General features: G+C 41.5%; 1 pseudogene; it reads left to right on the top strand.

The window, feature by feature from the left end:
* Positions 1–18,826, top strand: part of LOC136226192 (scopoletin glucosyltransferase-like) — a 38,984-nt pseudogene extending 20,158 nt beyond the window's left edge.
* The last annotated feature ends 278 nt before the right edge of the window (positions 18,827–19,104 follow it).

The raw sequence follows: 19,104 nt of genomic DNA, 5'->3' as shown, positions 1-19,104 counted from the left end.
ACGTTGTTCAATGAATGAAAAAGCAAAAGTCTGGCCAAACCTTCACCTGAACCTCCAATGATGGTCTGATTTTATAGATTAACAAACATGCAAACAGCTCATATAAATTCAGATTTCAAAATTAAAGAGTAACAATCTCACGATAGAAAATAATGCTCGCCTTTGATTAATCCCTTAACCGAATAAAGTGTTTAGCCACACATAGTCATGAAATCGACTATGATAGCCATTAAAGACGATAATAAATGAAGCTAACTAAGAAACCAAAAAGAGAAAAAAAACCTAAAAAGAACTTTCTCTCCCAAGGTGTAAATTCTCATCTATTTATAGAGAAAACCCCCTCCTAAAAGTTGGGTAACAAAATAATATCTATCTAAATCATCAACCTCTTTTACAAATTTCAAATCCCTGATTTTCTGCCTTCTATTTCGAGTTGGAAAAGGTCCTGGTCAATTTGAACATCAGAAGATTCGGAGGTCCTTAGTCTTGGGCAAGACTAACTCCATTTTCGCTTCAGCTCCTTTAATTCAGCACCAAATTCCTTTCTGGTCCAAAGTTTCTCCAATTAAGCCCAATTCTGCTCCTTTTAATCATTTAAGTCCTGTGGAGGCAAATCAAACCAAAACAAACAATAATACCCAAAATAACACCAAATTAATTAAATAACATAGCACTAAAGTGGACATTTGAACGTTGAATTGGAGACTTATCACAGACATACTGACGGAAGAATGAGTATACCCGGATGAAGATGAATCAGAAGCCACAATTTCCGATTCGGAACTGTCAATCTGTAACTGATCAAACTGCCTAACCAGCCGACTGCTCTCACGGAACCACAACCGCTTAATGATGATGTCTACGTGAACAGCATCCATTAGTATGTATGCATGGTTTTATATGCATGATTTGTGGTGTGTGCGTTTATTTATTTACGGATATATAAGATAAGAAGAACAAACGTTAGTCTAATTACACGTATCACAACATCTCTCTTCCACCCTTATTCCTCCACACACTCGATGGTCCAAGTCTCTTTCCTAGGATTTTGGTTTGGGGCTCACATTGCGGTCCAGGGGACGCGTGATGCCGTCGATTATTGCGGAAAAGTAAATCATCCATCAGACAATATAGTTTGTTTTGACGTATCAGCGTTCAGTGACTAAGATATCGACCAAGTTGGAATGTCCCTTCGGGATAACTCGTCTTTTGTCCTTTTGCGAGACGCATTAGTTCGGGGTTTGACTCCCTTCGAGCGCATCTCGGTTTTTTAGACGTGATACGAGTTATTCTTTTAGTCCAATCGTTCGTTATTGACAATGACTCATTCCCTTTTATTCGCGTGGGTTCGTGTCTCGATTTTTTGGATTACAACGAGATCTTTTGGATCTATCGAGAGACGTAACCACATCTTTATTCAGTGATGAAAGCGCTTTTTATTTTAAGGAACGGACTCATCGCGTAACGTGTTTGTTTTTAGCGTTAAGAACCCGTTTGCTCGTTTTGGCTACGTAAAAAGACGGCGAGTCTTATTCGAGCGCACGACAGTCTTTCGGCTAGCCACAATTCTACGGGATATATTACCTTAGCGTGGTTATAGAAAATCACTGTTTCGTCGAATCGCATATTTATTCGAAGCAAGGATGTCACTATTCTTTTTCATTTAGGCACGAGTTAAGCTAGCGCGCACATCGGGCCATATTTCTTACAGTTTTGGTAACGGTCGAATGGATCGAGTCGTTAGTCAATCCTACAGTCTCGTCCATATGGCGCAATTATGCGGTTTAGCTTAATTCGGCTTTGTGACTTTAAACGGAGCACATACTCGTTCGAGGCACGTATTCAACGGCGTTGGTTTATTTTCTTTAACTACCCTCGGGATGGATATACATCGTAGATACAGAATGACTTTGGTCGTTAGTTTATTTTTGCTTTTCTTTTATTTTCTTAGTGACTTTTGCGGACACGTCCATTTCCCTTAAGAACGACACCAGGCATAACGTAAGAGCTCGTCTTTTATTTGAAAGGGACGGGCCACGTTTGCGAAACTCTTTACGTTACAACGGGGTCATTCGAAACAGAAATGTTCTTTGTTTTCGTTTCGTCATAATCTCGTTTCATCCCAACCTATTTAAAGAATGTGAATAACGGCTACTGTTAATATAGTCTTTTGAATCGAGATATAACTATCCTTAATGCCAAACCGATTCGTACTAATACGTGCTTACGTCATAACGTATTTCCTGAATATGTGCCTTCTTCGGGACACTGAAAGGGACCAGGCGGGTCGCACAAGTTCATTTATATGAGATGACTAAGTCGTCTTTAGTTCGAATCGTTTCAATGTTTTGGGGTAGTTTGTACATCGGTTTAAGAGTATATATTAAAGTATCGTTTCATTTTCTTTACATATTTTAGGATTAGACACGTATCATGGCAATTTGAAAACACGAACTGATTCATTCATCACATCAAAAATAGTAACAGGTAATCCTATGGCAACTTCTAAGGCTACTATATGCTGACACGGCTGATCGCGGGACCTCACAGGACCGCACAAATTTGCCCCTAACGAATGGATGGGGACACTTTGGCGCCTTACTGTAAGGGGGAACTTACACTAGCCTCTTTCGAGCGACGAATGGACTCTCGCTAGAGGTTTCGCGGAAATTACCCAAAAGGTTTGCAATAATGCTTATGAATGCATACGAAAAGAAATAATACGATCCGTCCCCATTAAGGGCTTAATACACGCCTTCCGGAATCAAATTTCTCACTTCCCCAACAGAGTCGCCACGTGTTAGGCGATAACGGACTAATCGCATATTTCTTCAAGTTTAAAATTCATTTGAAACCTTTTCTTTCTCGTTTTGAAAACCGTTTTGAGCATATATTATTGAAAGCCACTTTAGTAAAGAATCACCCATTTACATGAATTAAAAATACATAGGAGAGAGAAGGGGAGAAGGAAGAATTGGTTTATTCATAGTGTGATTTACACTTTATATTATATACTAACTCTAAGCTAATCTCATTCCCCAAAACGAGTTTATTTACATGGTTCGTACCTTAATCGCCGTTGGAACGATTTAGGTACGTTTTAAAACCCCGTTAATTTACATGACATCGACTCGAATCGCCGTTGGAACGACTCGAATGTTTGAAAATGTGGAATAAAAACTTTAACTCCAAAAACGTGATTAGGCATACAAGTCCAATTATTTTTGTACAAATCCATTTGAGTAAGAAAACGATTCAAAACTCTATTATTTACAACAACATGATTTTAATTACAAGGTTCGCTTAATCCGTCGTTGGAACGAATTAAGGTTTCAACACGTGATATTTTGGAAATGGTTTAAAAAATGACAAGAAAACGTTATTTATACTTTAGGAATATCTAGAAAAGCTTTAATTTAAACAAAACAAATTAAACTCTCTTTTTGTGGTTTGTTTTCTCATTTTTCACTCAATTGAACCTTACTTGAACATAATTACAACAATTAACAAATCAAGGTCCAATTTTACCCAATCAAACATATTTGAAATATAAACATATATATACAAAAATAAGATAGGAATATATATACATAGTTTTATCTAAAAATAAGGACGTATTTATAGATGAAAATGAATAAAAAATACTATATGATATAATAAAGAAAAAGAGAAAAAGAGTACTAAACAAAATACATTTTTATCCTGATTATAACTATGTAAAAATAACTAAAAACTATACAAGTTTTAAAAAAAAGGAAAGTAATTTGGATCCCAAAATAGTTTATGAATATATAGGAAACATCCCATCCTCAATAATGGCTAAATCCATTTAAATAAACCAAAAACTATATATACATATACAAATAATTCCATAAAACCAAAACAATGAAAATTATAATTGAATATACAAAGTAAGTAAGTATATAGATAATTATTAGGTGAATGCCTCAAAAATAATTTTAACTAACATATTACATAATTATACATATATATATATAAGAGATTAAATATCAAAAAAGTTGAAGAAATGGGTTTAAAAGAGTATTTTCGGATTCCAGCAGATTACCGATGGAAAATTCGTCGCTAATCTGCTGTTAGCGACAGAAAAGACAGAACTACAGATTTAGTCCAACAGTTTTCAGATTTGTTCAAACACTTTAAATTAGATCTATTCTATTGTTTTGGACCTCCGAACTACCAAAAAATGGATCATAGTCTATAACGGAGGTTCCTAAACGATGTTTTTATTTAAAACGTTATTTAGAAAAATTTTGAAAACTTATAATTACAACGTTTTTTAATCCCGAACTACCTTTGAATCGGATCACGGTTCGCATTGGGATATTAAAACGAGGTTTTTATTTCAAAACAAAACCGAACGTTTATTTAACACGAGGCGAAAATTAAATAAATACGAAAAATTAAGTAAAACGTGATAAATAAATAAATAACTAAATAAATAAAATTATAACATAAAAATAAATAAATAAAGGAAATAAATTAAATAAAATAAAACGAGTCTAGTCCTCGGATAATACCTCAAGTTCGGTATTGACAGTTGAAGTCGGTTGATTCCACGAATCGTGATTTTCCGGTGTTTTTTGTGTTTGCGGTAAAATTTTAACTGTTAGGAAATTCGGAATTTTTAGGAAAAAAAAATGTTTTTCCCAAAAAGTAACTTTCTCTCTCTAAAAAAATATTTTAGAGTGAGAAGCTCTCCCCCAAATCCTTTCTCAAATGCATGGGGATCCGTGCCTTAAATAGGCAACGGATCCCGGAAGCTTTGGGCGACGCCTAAATAAAATTGGGCGTCGCCCAAATAAAATTGGGCGTCGCCCAAAGCCGGTTGGGCGAACGCCTCGGTTGTCCCGTCCTTGCCTCTGAATCGACTGCAGACGAACGCTCCTTCCGGTGACCCTAGTCTCTAAATCGACCGCAGGTATATAGCTCTATCTAGCGACCCTAACCTAAATCGACCGCAGGTAAAGTTGCTCTTTCTAGCTACCCTAGTCTCCAAGTCAACCGCAGGTAAAATTGCTCTTTTCAGCTACCATAGTTTCTAAATCAACCGCAGGTAAAATTGCTCTTTCCAGCTACCATAGTCTCTAAATCAACCGCAGGTAAAATTGCTCTTTCCAGCTACCCTAGTTTCTAAATCAACCGCAGGTAAAATTGCTTTTTCCAGCTACCCTAGTCTCTAAATCAACCGCAGGTAAAATTGCTCTTTCCAGCTACCCTAGTTTTTATCTCGACCGCAGGTAAAGTTGCGTTTTCTAGCGACCCTAGTCTTTATCTCGACCGTAGGTAAAGTTGCTTTTTCTAGCGACCCTAGTCTTTATCTGGACCGCAGGTAAAGTTGCTTTTTCTAGCGACCCTAGTCTTTATCTCGACCGCAGGTACTCTTTCGTTTTGCATATCTCAAAATCCATCGTTCTACCCTAATCTCTACATCGATCGCAGGCGTTTTCTGGTATTGTAGATCTCCAAATTGAACATTCGACCTTAATCTATACATCGATCGTAGGCGTCCTTTCATTTGTATATCTCCAAATCAACTGTTCGACCCTAATCTATACATCGATTGCGAGCGTCCTCTCGTTTTGCATATCTCTAAATCAACCGTTCAACCCTAATCTCTACATCGATCTCAGGCATTTTCTTGTATTGTAGATCTCCAAATCGAACATTCAACCCTAATCTATACATCGATTGCAGGGGTCCTTTGTTGATGATAGTTGGGCTTTATCACTCGTCCGAGAGTTTTTGACCGCAGTCGCTTTGATATTTGGGCTTTATCACTCGTCCGAGAGTTTTTGACCGCAGTCACTTTGATATTTGGGCTTTATCACTCGTCCGAGAGTTTGTGACCGCAGTCGCTTTGATATTTGGGCTTTATCACTCGTCCGAGAGTTTGTGACTGCAGTCGCTTTGATATTTGGGCTTTATCACTCGTCCTTGAGTTTGTGACTGCAGTCGCTTCTTTTTACCAGGATCGTCTGCGTTTGACCGGAGTCGATGATGCCGTAGACCGAAGTCCGTAGCAGGGCCTGTGCCTATTGATGATGCCGTAGACCGCAGTCCGTAGCGGGGCCTGTGCCCGTTGGTGATGCCGTAGACCGTAGTCCGTAGCGGGGCCTGTGCCCATTGATAATGCCGTAGACCGCAGTCCGTAGCGGGGCCTATGCCCATTGATGATGCCGTAGACCGCAGTCCGTAGCGGGGCCTGTGCCCATTGATGATGCCATAGACCGCAGTCCGTAGTGGGGCCTCTGCCCATTGATAATGCCGTAGACCGCAGTCCGTAGCGGGGCTTGTGCTCATTGATGATGCCGTAGACCGCAGTCCGTAGCGGGGCCTGTGCCCATTGATAATGCCGTAGACCACAGTCCATAGCGGGGCTTGTGCCCATTGATCGAATTTTAATTTACCTATCGGAGCCTGCCTAAACTCGCACGGATTTCTTGGAGCTATCCGATTATTTCTGCATGCGGCTTGACGCCCATCACCTGGTGAATATTTTTATGGTATGACCTAGTGTAGTGATATGTATGCACATGATTATGAATGAATATTTTTCTCTCTTTTTCTCTTCTTCTTTTTTTTTTATACATTGCTTCCCGCCTATTTTCTTTACAGGGAGACCTCCATTCTATTGACCGAAGATTACAGGAGAACGTGGCGGTTGGGCAAGGGGAGTGGCTACTGGATGCTGACGCTCAGATCGGACGTCGTTGTCGGGATAGGGAGGATGAGCGCTCCAACTGGGAGGAGCGAGGCTGAGCAGCCGAGGAGAGGAGCCGTGTGGATATAGAAGCCCAGCAAGCTGCTGAGGGGAGTTTGCGGATTCTGGTGGAGAGCCGCCGAGTTGCCGAGGAGCGGGAACCTTACTTCGGAGGCTTTGATTCGTTTGAGGGCTTTTGGGATTCCTTCTCATTGATAGTCCCGTCATTATTTCGGTTTACAACTTTATTAGTACTACCGTGATGTATGGCAGGTATATGTGAAAAAGATATTTGGGTAGGCTTTTTATTTGGTGGTGGGGAAAAGAAATGTATAACTCATGACTTACAATACCATGCATTCAGTCGATCATAATAATTCCAATCATTCTCTTCAAATATATTCATGCCTTTATTTATTTACAAACAACAGAAATACTTAGCCGCTTATACATTATTTTTATAATTGCCCAAGATACAACTACTGTTACCAGGACCCGCCTTTTTTCGGTTTTCAGATCCCAGCGATTTTTCAACTCTCCTTTTATTATCCCAGAATTTTCAAATGAACGCCCTTTCGGGTTTTCACCCATTGGGATGTCCCTTATTGTTGCATAGGTCACCCTTTGCGGGTTTTCGACCTATCGGGAATTTTTTTTTCTTTTTTTTCTTACGAAAAGTATTTCTTAAGCCTATCCAGATTGGTAGGTTTGGAGAACTCAATGCCATCCATCGTGGTTAGTTTCACCGCCCCTTTGCTTAGGATCTTCTTCATGAGAAACGGTCCTTCCCAGTTTGGCCTAAACTTGCCCCTAGGGTCGGTGCGCGTCATTCGGATCTGTTTCAGCACCATGCCTCCTTCTTTGATAGGACTGACCTTAACCCTTTCGTTGAAAGCCCGGGCCATCCTCCTTTGATATAGCTGTATGTGGTAAAGGGCCTCCATCCTCTTCTCGTCTACCAATGTCAGCTGTTCATAACGCTTCTTCACCCATTCCGCTTTAGGAATCTCTACTTCTACCGCGATTCTCAGCGATCGCTTCTTAACCTCAATAGGCGGAACCGATTCTGCCCCATATACTAAGGAGAACGACGTTGCCCCAGTTGACGCTCTAACCGTCGTGCGATAAGCCTATAAAGCGAGCGGAAGCTGCTCGTGCCAATTCCGATGCGATGCTACTGTCTTTACGAGAATCCTCTTAAGGTTCTTATTGGCCGCTTCTACTGTCCCGTTAGCTTGTGGGCGATATGGAGACGATCTATGATGCTCAATACCGTACTCTTGGAAGAGACTCTTAACTTCCCCTTGAAACTGGATCCCATTATCCGTGATCATGTGGTGAGGCACCCCAAACCTGGTGATTAGATGCTTTTCAATAAGCTTTCTCATCTGCTTCGATCCTAGCTTACTAAACAATTCTGCCTCTACCCACTTGGTGAAGTAATCAATGGCAACGACGATGAATTTGTGTCCATTTGACACGTTAGGTCTCACCTCGCCGATGATGTCAATGCCCCAAGCTGCAAACGGCCAAATGGGTGCTAACACGTGCAATTCCATAGCCGGTAAGTGATTATAATCTCCGTGGATTTGACAATCATGGCATTTCTTTGCATATTCGCTATAATCCCTTTCCCTGGTGAGCCAATAGAAGCCTTGTCTTATGATTTTCTTCGCCAACACCACTCTTCCCATATGGGCTCCACAAATTCCCGAGTGTACTGACTCCATTGCCTCATGGGCTTCTCCCTCGTTCAAGCATCTCAGTTGTAAACCATCGGCGTGCCTTTTGTAAAGCAAGTCATTGTGGATGACGAACTGCTGAACTAACCTCCTGATCACAGCCTGATCCCTAAGTTCTGATTCCGTCGGGTATGCCCCACTTTTCATGAAGTTTACGATATCGAAATACCAAGGCTTTTCATCTGCTCCCAATAGCATCACATCTTCATAGCACGGTTTGTGAGACCTCCTCAACACCAACGGCTTTGAGGCGAGGTTCCGAGGGTTATCCCATACTGACACCAAAGTGGCCAAAGCATCCACTGCCTGGTTCTGTGCTCGAGGAATGTGACAAAAACGACATTCGCTGAACTTCTGCGCTAATCCCTCCAACTGGTCTAGGTATGGACGCAACCTTTCTTCCCTTACCTCCCAATTTCCATGCGCTTGTTCGATAATCAGTTTTGAGTCACCCCAAATCTCAACATATGATGCTCCCAGTGCTGCTAAGAACTGCAACCCATAGATGCACGCTTCATATTTGGCCATATTATTGGCGAGAGGGAAGGATAACTTTTTTGCCATTGGAATCCTTTCTCCTTCTAGTGAGATAAGTAGCACTCCTACTCCGGCTCCATTCGAATTAACTGCTCCATCGAAGAACATTTTCCATGGTATAACTTCTATTGCGTTCAAGTGCTCATCGGGGAAATCATAGTTTATTTCTTCCTCTTCTGCGTTCAGAGGTTGGTTGGCCAGAAATTCTGCTACGGCTCTCCCCTCGATAACCTTCTTCGTTACATATTCAATATCAAATTCGGACAAAAGCAACAACCATCGGGCTAGCTTCCCTGTTAGAGACGGAGTTTGGTACAGATACTTCACAGGATCCATCTGGGAAATAATGATCACTTTGTAAGATTGAAAATAGTGCCATAGTTTCTTCGTTAACCATACTACCGCCATGCACGTCTTTTCGATCATGTTATACTTAAGCTCGTATTCCAGGAACTTCTTACTCAGATAATACACCACGTGCTCCACACTGGTGTCTCCTTATTGGGCCAGCATTGCCCCAATAGATCGCTCTTCGATTGCTACATAGAGGAGAAGCGGTTTTCCAAGTTTAGGCGGTCTCAGAACCGGCGGATTAGACAAGTAGTTCCGGACATTCTCTAAGGCTTGCTGACACTCATCATTCCAAATCGTGGGTTGATCTTTCCGTAGCAACTTAAAGATCGGCTCGCAGATTGCAGTGAGTCTTGCTATGAACCGACTGATATACTGAACCTGCCCCAGAAACCCTCTCACCTCTTTCTCATTCTTTGGTGCCGGCCTTTCCCGTATGGCCTTCACTTTGTCGGGATCTACTTCAATTCCCTTATTTCCGATTACATAGCCTAAGATTTTCCCCGATGAAACGCCGAAGAAGCACTTCTTCGGGTTCAACCTTAGTTTGAATTCTGCGATTTGGGCCAAAAACTTATCGAGTGCAGTGAAATGCCCCTCTCTCGTCTCCGACTTGACCATCATGTCATCCACATAAACCTCTACCTCTTTGTGTATCATATCATGGAACAGTGCCGTAGCCATTCGCTGGTAAGTTGCCCCAGCATTTTTCAAACCAAACGGCATTACCCTATAGCAGTATGTTCCCCACTCAGTTGTGAACGAGGTCTTTGCCTTGTGCTTTTCTGCCATCTGAACTTGCATGTAGCCCATGAAGCCGTCAACATTCGTGTGCAAGACGCTTGATGCAGCACTGTCGATTAATACGTCGATGTGAGGCAATGCGAATTCATCTTTGGGGCACGCCTTGTTAAGATTTCTATAGTCGATGCCCATGCTCACTTTGCCGTCCTCCTTCGCGATTGGCACTACATTTGCGACCCAAGGGGGATAGTCGATTACTTCGATGAACCCTGCTTCTAACTGTTTCTTTACTTCCTCTCGGATCTTATCTCCCCATTCCGGCCTCATGCGTCGGAGTTTCTGTTTCACGGGCTTAGCCTCGGGGTATGTTGGAATACGGTGAGTTACGATTGATTTATCGGCTTCAGGCATGTCTTCGTACGTCCAAGCAAACACTATTCCGTATTTTTTTTAATTATTCTCTCAAACTCTTTCCTCTCTTCAATAGTTAATTCTCGAGCAATTTGTATAAGTTTAGGATTTTCATCCGTGCCAAGATTTAAAGTTGACATTTCTATTGCATTGATTTCAAATGTAGGCATGTTATATGAATGAGAATGCATGGAATGATCAGAATCAACATTAAGCAAGTAAGCAAAATCAGAATTCATTTCATTGATAGTATTGGTGAGTACATCATCAGATTCAAACAAAGCGGTAATCTAGTTGTCATCAACAGGGTTCTCGGGTTTCTCATAAGTCTTGGAGGTACTGGGCTCATCCACCGCTCCCACAGTGGCCTCAATAGTGATCACCTGCTCCCCGGCATTAAGATCTAACATCATGATCTCCTCGATGAAACAGCTTGCTTCTCCTTTGTCCCAATCGGTAACATCATTGAAGATCTCAAAACCTGGCAGAATCTTTCCTTCGGTGCTAGCAGCCATTTCCAGCTCATCATCAGACTCATCCCAGATGTTGATCGGAACTCTCTGATTGATACCGTCCTCATCGGAGGAACTTCCCCAAATATCCACGACCATCAGATCCATTACGTGAGGGACGTTCGGATTTACGTAGGAAGGGTCCGACGATCCATACCGAGCCCAGCCTATCAGTTCTTCATAGTCCCTGAGGAACACTCCATTCATTCTTCTAGCGACGAGAGGAATAGCACCCCTTCGGATACACATGAGTTGCTCCTGATCACTCAAGGTGACCCGACATGAGGCATACTTGAACCTCCATCTCCTAGCATAATCCACGAATGCTTCCTCAGGAAATTGCTTGATCCTTTCTAAATCTTCCAACGACCCAATCCACGGGATGTACATCTCATATCTCTGCACGAAAGCCTCCATGAGGGACCCCCAGTCCCTTTTTGCCTTTGTTGAGAGCATTCGGTGCCACATCAAAGCTTCTCCTACGAGTGTCTTTGGAAAATGCTGAACCAACTCACTTCGATAGAGTCCTGTGTCAAACATGTAGGCACGGAAATAATTTATGTGGTCGATGGGGTTCTCATCTCCTTTGTACTTAGCCATGGTTAACACCACCTCAGGTGTCTCCTCATCGGGTAACATCGGCACTTCCTCTAGGTATCCCCCTGCGGTGTACTTCTTAATGAATCTCTTAGTCATTTTTGCCCAATCTGCTTTAACGTGCATTGGAAGAGACATGTACCACACCAGTGACTCTCCTGCCAATGAGTTGCAAAACAAGCTCGTAATCTCCTCCTCTTTGAAACCTAGAGGACCCATAGCCGACAGATAAAAATGCAGGTGCTCCATGGGGTCCTTCCCTTCATTATATTTGCTGACAGTCGGAAATGGACGTTTGATAGGCCCAATTTGCATCGCGCTATATTCCCCTGCCTGTGTTTTGTCTTTTCGATACTTCATCAAAAACAAGCTTGACATCAGTGACCAATCATGCTTAGTCGAGTCAGGTAGCGATTGAAACCACTTCAAAGGTTCGCCCACCAGCGAAAGGTAGAACCATGGAGCGACTTCTTCCACCTTGTATGGCTCCCCAAACATAGCACACACGTATCCATACAGATGAGCTTCGGGGTCTTCTACCCCACTAAATAATTTCAACACAGGCATGATCCTCCGAGACGATACTTCCTTGGTTTCCTCAGTTTTAGTTCTATCGTCCATCACTTCTTCCGTTGGCTCTTCCTCCAAAATAGACACGTATAAACCATTTCCCACATTCCTTTTCTCATTGGAGTCCAACAGCTCCTCTTTAAATTCGCAGAATGACTCCACCACAAAGCTCTCTTCCAACCCAGATCCAATTGCGCTCACCCTATGACTAGGCGATGGATTGCACCTAAGGGGAGGGTTTGCTGACGATGGGTCGACTATTTTCTTTTTATCAATCAGATCCTGGATCTCATGCTTTAGCCTCTCACAATTTTCAATGGTGTGCCCGTAGTTACTATGGAACTCGCAATACCCCTTGGTTATCATCTGTGGTGTGGGTCCTGTCTTGTTCTTGGGAGTAAGGGCTTTCAGCAACTCCTTTTTCTGCAATCGTTCGAAAACTTTTGCATAGGTCAGATCAAATTGGGCGAACTGCCTTTTCCCGATAGCGTTAAGTTGAAGCACTTTCACTACGGTAGGTTCTATATTAGTACTTGGCCCTCCGGCACTATACCCCGACTTCATCCAGTTAGTACAAGCTCTTTTCGGCTCTCCATCCCCCTCAACTGTCAAAGCGTAGCCATACATCTGATTAAAATCGGTGAAAGGCATGCACTGCAACTCATCCTTAACATACGGCAAAGTGTTGCTGATTACCACCCGGATCTGATCCTGCTCCGACGGCTTTCGTTTCATAACTGCTGCCTTAGCTCTCCACCTACTCATAAAGTCGGACAAAGACTCCCCAGCCTGCTGCTTGGTGCTCTCTAGCTCCTTCAAAGTAACCTCAAATATAGTGTTGAAGCTATATTGGGTGATGAATGACTTCGCTAACTCTTTCCAATCCCTCTTCGTCACCATCGGCAATGCATGAAACCATGTGAGGGTAGCCCCCTCTAGGTAAGTGTTAAACAGCCCTAGGACTTGATCCTCAGTCAGGATTGTGTGCTTCATCACGGCAACATACTGATTCATGTGAGCAGTAGGATCTCCAGTTCCATCGAACTTTTTCATGTCAGGGAGCCGGAATTTCAAAGGCAAAGCCGTTGCCGATAAACAATTCTTCAAGTTATAAAAGTCCTGACTCCCGGAACTTCCCCCACGTAGATCCTGCACCTCCTGAGTGATGTGTTGCTTCCACTCCTCTTCCTTACCTTTCTCTTTCTCAAGCTGTTTCCGGATATAATCCTGATAGTCGTCCTCATTCCCAAAGCGAGGACCATCATTCACCTCGTTCTCAGCGTGCTTACTGCCACTCTTGTCATCCTTCATGGCCAACTTAGCTATCTGGGCCACTATCGCGGCTAACTGCTCATTAATATTGTTCACAGAGTTTTCCAATCCGGCCACTTTTTCGTCGGTCGCAGACATACTGACGGAAGAATGAGTATACCCGAATGAAGATGAATCAGAAGCCACAATTGCCGATTCGGAACTGTCAATCTGTAACTGATCAAACTGCCTAACCAACCGACTGCTCTCACGAAACCACAACCGCTTAATGATGATGTCTGCGTGAACAGCATCCATTAGTATGTATGCATGGTTTTATATGCATGATTTATGGTGTGTGCGTTTATTTATTTACGGATATATAAGATAAGAAGAACAAACGTTAGTCTAATTACACGTATCACAACATCTCTCTTCCACCCTTATTCCTCCACACACTCGATGGTCCAAGTCTCTTTCCTAAGATTTTGGTTTGGGGCTCACATTGCGGTCCAGGGGACGTATGATGCCGTCGATTATTGCGGAAAAGTAAATCATCCATCAGACAATACAGTTTGTTTTGACGTATCAGCGTTTACTGACTAAGATATCGACCAAGTTGGATTGTCCCTTCGGGATAACTCGTCTTTTGTCCTTTTGCGAGACGCATTAGTTCGGGTTTTGACTCCCTTCGAGCGCATCTCGGTTTTTTAGATATGATACGAGTTATTCTTTTAGTCCAATCGTTCGTTATTGACAATGACTCGTTCCCTTTTATTCGCGTGGGTTCGTGTCTCGATTTTTTGGATTACAACGGGATCTTTTGGATCTATCGGGATCTTTTATTCGCGTGGGTTCGTGTCTCGATGTTTATTCAGTGATGAAAGCGCTTTTTATTTTAAGGAACGGACTCATCGTGTAACGTGTTTGTTTTTAGCGTTAAGAAACCGTTTGCTCGTTTTGGCTACGTAAAAAGACGGCGAGTCTTATTCGAGCGCACGACAGTCTTTCGGCTAGCCACAATTCTACGGGATATATTACCTTAGCGTGGTTATAGAAAATCACCGTTTCGTCGAATCGCATGTTTATTCGAAGCAAGGATGTCACCGTTCTTTTTCATTTAGGCACGAGTTAAGCTAGCGCGCACATCGGGCCATATTTCTTGCAGTTTTGGTAACGGTCGAATGGATCGAGTCGTTAGTCAATCCTACAGTCTCGTCCATATGGCGAAATTATGCGATTTAGCTTAATTCGGCTTTGTGACTTTAAACGGAGCACATACTCGTTCGAGGCACGTATTCAACCTATTTAAAGAATGTGAATAACGGCTACTGTTAATATAGTCTTTTGAATCGAGATATAACTATCCTTAATGCCAAACCGATTCGTACTAATACGTGCTTACGTCATAACGTATTTCCTGAACATGTGCCTTCTTCGGGACACTGAAAGGGACCAGGCGGGTCGCACAAGTTCATTTATACGAGATGACTAAGTCGTCTTTAGTTCGAATCGTTTTCAATGTTTTGGGGTAGTTTGTACATCGGTTTAAGAGTATATATTAAAGTATCATTTCATTTTCTTTACATATTTTAGGATTAGACACGTATCATGGCAATTTGAAAACACGAACTGATTCATTCATCACATCAAAAATAGTAACGGGTAATCCTATGGCAACTTCTAAGGCTACTATATGCTGACACGGCTGATCGCGGGACCTCACAGGCCCGCACCAATTCGCCCCTAACGAATGGATGGGGACCCTTTGGCGTCTTACTGTAAGGGGGAACTTACACTAGCCTCTTTCGAGCGACGAATGGACTCTCGCTAGAGGTTTTGCGGAAATTACCCAAAAGGTTTGCAATAATGCTTATGAATGCATACGAAAAGAAATAATACGATCCGTCCCCGTTAAGGGCTTAATACACGCCTTCCGGAATCAAATTTCTCGCTTCCCCAACAGAGTCGCCACTTGTTAGACGAGGTACCGCGGCCTAATCTCCCGGGCGGACCGGGGGGTGGACACCTCATAGCGACGTAAGCGGTGATTGGCGCCGAAAGCAACCAATCGTGGAATCAAGCTGCTCGGCAGGACCGGAGCTCGGAGTATGGAAGAGTCTCCACCCACGAATGGGAAAATGAACACCGATCCCTTGCGGGAGACCGGTGAGGGTTCGGGAAACTTAGGTACGAGTCGAGAAGGCTAGCTCCTTTCCGGAGAAAGGCTACTAGGCACCTCGACATCGCCCGGTTATGAACCACCGGCCTCCTACTCAGCGTGTTAGGCGATAACGGAAACCTTAATCGCATATTTCTTCAAGTTTAAAATTCATTTGAAACCTTTTCTTTCTCGTTTTGAAAACCGTTTTGAGCATATATTATTGAAAGCCACTTTAGTAAAGAATCACCCATTTACATGAATTAAAAATACATAGGAGAGAGAAGGGGAGAAGGAAGAATTGGTTTATTCATAGTGTGATTTACACTTTATATTATATACTAACTCTAAGCTAATCTCATTCCCCAAAACGAGTTTATTTACATGGTTCGTACCTTAATTTCCGTTGGAACGATTTAGGTACGTTTTAAAACCCCGTTAATTTACATGACATCGACTCGAATCGCCGTTGGAACGACTCGAATGTTTGAAAATGTGGAATAAAAACTTTAACTCCAAAAACGTGATTAGGCATACAAGTCCAATTATTTTTGTACAAATCCATTTGAGTAAGAAAACGATTCAAAACTCTATTATTTACAACAACACGATTTTAATTACAAGGTTCGCTTAATCCGTCGTTGGAACGAATTAAGGTTTCAACACGTGATATTTTGGAAATGGTTTAAAAAATGACAAGAAAACGTTATTTATACTTTAGGAATATCTAGAAAAGCTTTAATTTAAACAAAACAAATTAAACTCTCTTTTTGTGGTTTGTTTTCCCATTTTTCACTCAATTGAACCTTACTTGAACATAATTACAACAATTAACAAATCAAGGTCCAATTTTACCCAATCAAACATATTTGAAATATAAACATATATATATACAAAAATAAGATAGGAATATATATATACATAGTTTTATCTAAAAATCATGACGTATTTATAGATGAAAATGAATAAGAAATACTATATGATATAATAAAGAAAAAGAGAAAAATAGTACTAAACAAAATACATTTTTATCCTGATTATAACTATGTAAAAATAACTAAAAACTATACAAGTTTTAAAAAAAAGGAAAGTAATTTGGATCCCAAAATAGTTTATGAATATATAGGAAACATCCCATCCTCAATAATGGCTAAATCCATTTAAATAAACCAAAAACTATATATACATATACAAATAATTCCATAAAGCCAAAACAATGAAAATTATAATTGAATATATAAAGTAAGTAAGTATATAGATAATTATTAGGTGAATGCCTCAAAAATAATTTTAACTAACATATTACATAATTATACATATATATATAAGAGATTAAATATCAAAAAAGTTGAAGAAATGAGTTTAAAAGAGTATTTTCGGATTCCAGCAGATTACCGACGGAAAATTCGTCGCTAATCTGCTGTTAGCGACAGAAAAGACAGAATTACAGATTTAGTCCAACAGTTTCCAGATTTGTTCAAACACTTTAAATTAGATCTATTCTATCGTTTTGGACCTCCGAACTACCAAAAAATGGATCATAGTCTATAACGGAGGTTCCTAAACGATGTTTTTATTTAAAACGTTATTTAGAAAAATTTTGAAAACTTATAATTACAACGTTTTTTAATCCCGAACTACCTTTGAATCGGATCACGGTTCGCATTGGGATATTAAAACGAGGTTTTTATTTCAAAATAAAACCGAACGTTTATTTAACACGAGGCGAAAATTAAATAAATACGAAAAATTAAGTAAAACGTGATAAATAAATAAATAACTAAATAAATAAAATTATAACATAAAAATAAATAAATAAAGGAAATAAATTAAATAAAATAAAACGAGTCTAGTCCTCGGATAATACCTCAAGTTCGGTATTGACAGTTGAAGTCGGTTGATTCCACGAATCGTGATTTTCCGGTGTTTTTTGTGTTTGCGGTAAAATTTTAACTTTTAGGAAATTCGGGAATTTTTAGGAAAAAAAATGTTTTTTTCCAAAAAATAACTTTTTCTCTCTAAAAAAATGTTTTAGAGTGAGAAGCTCTTCCCCAAATCCTCTCTCAAATGCATGGGGATCCGTGCCTTAAATTGGCAACGGATCCTGGAAGCTTTGGGCGACTCCCAAATAAAATTGGGCGTCGCCCAAAGCCGGTTGGGCGAACGCCCAACTATCGTTGGGCGCGCGCGCCCAACTGATGTTGGGCGTTCGCCCAACGAGTGTTTAGCGTTGGGCGTCCGCCCAACGTTGCTGGGCGCTCGCCCAGCGGCTGCCGGGCGTGCTCGCCCAGCGGCCGTCGGGCGTGCGCCCCGCGCTGTCGGGCGCGCGCGCCCAATGGTCGTCGAGCGCGTGCTCCGCGCTGCCGGGCGTGCGCGCCCAGCGGACGTCGAGCGTGGGCCCCGCGCTGCCGGGCATGCATCCAACTGTCATCGGACACGCGTCGGCTGCCGCTAGGCGCTCGCACCACGTCGCTGAGCACTCGCGAGCCGTCCACTTGACGACCACGACTCCCATTAACTTTTCGTTTCTTTTTTTATTATATATTTTTTCTTCTTTTTTAAAATTTCCGAAACCAACCGCTCCAACCATCTTGTTACGGGTTTTCGTCACAGGTCCTCCGACTCGGTGTCTACAACTGCATCAGACGAATACGAGAAAGTGATTGAAGGAATAAATGAGAAAGGAGATAACAAACAAGGGGGATTACCCGCGATTCAATCTAAGGTGGGAGCTATTTCAGTATCTCCAGCTATAACTGTTTCAGAAGAGAACTGGATTCCTGACGGTTACGAGAAAAGAATAGAAGGAAAGGGACTAATAATACGAGGATGGGCACCCCAAGTGTTGATACTAGATCATGTATCAGTTGGGGGATTCATGACTCACTGTGGATGGAACTCTGTTCTAGAAGGAATAAGCGCGGGGTTACCAATGGTAACATGGCCAATTTTCGCTGATCAATTTTTCAACGAGAAGTTGATTACCGATGTACTGAAGATTGGAGTCGGTGTGGGGGCTAAAAAATGGGTGAGATTGGTGGGGGATTATGTGGAAAGTGGAAATATAGAGAAGGCAGTGAAAGAGATAATGGTGGGGGAGAAAGGAGAGGAATTTAGAAACAAAGCAAAGAAGATAGGTGAAATGGCTAGAGGGGTTGTGGAGTGTGGAGGTTCTTCTTACAATGATTTGAGTGCCCTAATTGAAGAATTGAAATCTTATCATGATTGATTTTTTCCATTTTGTTTCAATAATTGACTAATTTTACTTTTTTGCTTAGTAAATTTTGCATTTAGGCCTTATTTTTTGTCACTTAATTTCAATATCAGTAGTTTCAGTTCAGTTCAGTTCAGTTCAGTAGCATTCAGTTCATTAATTTATCATTACTCATTATAATTATAATTATTATTAGAACCATTATTATTTTTTATAAGCTTTTTTTTTAGAGGGCGAGCCTTGGCGCAACGGTAAACGTTGTTGTCGTGTGACCAAGAGGTCACGGGTTCGAG

Source organism: Euphorbia lathyris, chromosome 4, assembly GCF_963576675.1.
Source record: "Euphorbia lathyris chromosome 4, ddEupLath1.1, whole genome shotgun sequence".
NCBI classification, from domain to species: Eukaryota; Viridiplantae; Streptophyta; class Magnoliopsida; order Malpighiales; family Euphorbiaceae; genus Euphorbia; species Euphorbia lathyris.
The sequence above is the reverse complement of the archived record's forward strand: the minus strand, read 5'-3'. Positions and strand labels throughout refer to the sequence as shown.